This window comes from Scylla paramamosain, chromosome 2 (assembly GCF_035594125.1).
Source record: "Scylla paramamosain isolate STU-SP2022 chromosome 2, ASM3559412v1, whole genome shotgun sequence".
In the NCBI taxonomy this organism is placed as follows: Eukaryota; Metazoa; Arthropoda; class Malacostraca; order Decapoda; family Portunidae; genus Scylla; species Scylla paramamosain.
The window spans coordinates 30,119,395-30,121,816 of NC_087152.1; the positions used below are offsets into that span (position 1 = coordinate 30,119,395).

The 2,422-nt window shown below is 44.8% G+C and overlaps 1 protein-coding gene across 5 annotated transcripts in view; it reads left to right on the forward strand.

Annotated features, from left to right (window-relative positions):
• Positions 1-996: 996 nt before the first annotated feature.
• Positions 997-2,422, forward strand: part of LOC135112892 (receptor-type tyrosine-protein phosphatase T-like) — a 19,437-nt gene continuing 18,011 nt past the window's right edge. For 2 of the 5 annotated variants that reach the window (XM_064027846.1, XM_064027850.1), the window contains exon 1: positions 998-1,979. The gene's annotated coding sequence lies outside the window, so the exon portion shown is untranslated. Of the gene's footprint in view, positions 1,980-2,422 lie in introns of all 5 variants that reach the window. The other 3 variants (XM_064027841.1, XM_064027856.1, XM_064027863.1) reach the window with 2 other exon arrangements.

Below are 2,422 nucleotides of genomic sequence, written 5' to 3' on the forward strand. Positions count from 1 at the left end.
TATTCATCTTTTTATATTTTTGAGGAGGGGGGGAAGGAAAATACTATACCGACTTCCTCCTTTCCCATTTTTGTGTCGTTTTGTTGACATCTTTTACACGTACGAGTACAATAAAAAAAAAAACGAAAAAAAAAGAAACGTAAGAGATAGTAACAAACAGGATGCAAACAAACAAAGCTGATGCATCAGCTGGCCCCAGTGACCTAAAAAAGACAGAAAGTGGTTACCAGAAATGCGAGCTGTTTATGTACACACTAATACAATTTATCTATCTATTCCAGTATACACATATAAATTTCGTACATGAACATACGGTATACATCTAAACAAACACAACAACACGCACTCCCCGCTACTCACTGCGTGGGGAACGAAAAAAATTATCTACATATTAAATTGTGAATTACTCATAGAAACAGTAGAAAGTTACGAAAGCCGTGATAAGGTACATTCTATATATATATATATATATATATATATATATATATATATATATATATATATATATATATATATATATATATATATATATATATATATATATATATATATATAATTAACTTCTCCTTTAAAGCCTATTTATTTTTTTTCCTTCTGCACACGAACCTTCCCGCAACAAGTAAGATAAAGAATGCTATCTAATCCCACACTTGCCCTTTCCCTGAACTTTAAATTTGCCCTATAAGCTGTAAAGGCCAAGGATACACCATTAATCTCCGGGACAACGCTGCAGCTTAGCATACGTCCCTTCCAAGAGGATCACGTGCCTGGTCCTCAGCTTAGTGGTTCCCGACCTAGTAATCTTGGTTTGATTGCTCGCCACTCTGAGCTCATCATTAGGTTTTCGCAAATAAATTCATTCATTTCACTCGTGCGATGAGAACATGCAATTAGATCTAAAAGTACTAGATTTAAAATTACTACTTTACCAAGGCAGTATAAAGTCTACGTGAGGAATGTATAACGAGCGAAGTAAGAAATGAATGGTGGTGAGGGGAATCATGACGAAGACGACAGAAAAACCGCCATTATGAGAAGGAGGAGGAGGAGAGGAGGGAGGGTGAATAAGGACTCGTGAGACATCGAAGAAAGAGGCAGAGACAAGAAGATAAAGAGGAAAGCGAGCGACGTGAGTGAGGTCTAGCTAATCTTTATCATGAGGCGGTACGAGAAGTAAACGGAACGGTCAAGGGAGAGAAGGTGGTGAAGTGAGGAGATAGGGAGAGTGTGGGGGAAGCGGAGGAAGGGAACGGTGGGGTTGAGGGCATTGGTAGGAAGGAGGATAGGAGGGATGTGGAGGGAAGGAGAGAGGGAGGGAGGCCTGCGAGAGCTGACTGCAGTATTGATCACAGCTGTGAGGAGGGAGGTGGAGGTGTGTCGTGACGCCGCCTCCTGGAGACACCACACCTCGCTCCCTCGTGCAAGTGTCCCTATTCCTTACACACACCTACCTGCTTCAGCTAACCAGCGAGGGGAAACCCTCCGGCAGGGGATTCACCAAAGCGTAAGGTGGTGTAGCCCCAGCCGAACCCATAATCCCCCCTGACAGAGGCAGCATCCGCTCAGTGCAAGACGAACAGCAGGTGTGTGAAGATGAATGTGCAGAAACAGTTGTTTTGAGAGTGTGAGAGCTTCAGGGTAGGGTAGGAGACGATCGCAAGGAAGTGTATGTGCGTGAGAAGACCAAGGGAAGGCGTCGACAGCATCACAAGACCTAAGAGGTGTCGTCCTTGTTGCGATGTAAACAAACCGGCCGGGAGCATCCAGTACCGGGAACCGCGGGAGCTTATTAGCACAGCCTCACTTGCCTCCACTGGAGTAACCCCTCTCCATTCTTAGGACTCTGTGGTCAGAAAGACGTGTTTGTTTTCAAGCCTGCTGTGGCTGGCTGGCTTGTCAGGCCAGACGAGCATCAAGCATCGTCAGTGAGCAGTGATGACATGACCAAGACGTTCTCTCGTACCATGCAGAGTCCTCCCGTGAGTTACGCGTCCTGTCCCTCACTTCTCCCCGCAGACTTGCTTCATTTGACGGTCAGTCATGAGTGTAGGAACGGGAAGGGTTTAATGTTAAAATGTGCAGGTTGTCTTGTTAGAAATGGTGAAATAATGTTTAGTTTGTCGGGGAAAGTTAGTGAAGACAGCTGAGACGCGCGCGCACACACGCCCGCACACAAGTGCTCGAGCGCGCGCGCACACACACTTACTTGCACGCATGTACGCGCACACACACACACACACACACACACACACACACACACACACACACACATACACACACACACACAAATCTCAATAATGCGAAAGTTAACCAGTACATCCATTCCTTTTTTCTTTCACTGCTAAACTTGGGTATTTCTTTTTTTTTTTTTCTTTGCCATTGTAGGGCTGGAACTCTTGAGAGCAGAGTATCCACACACTCG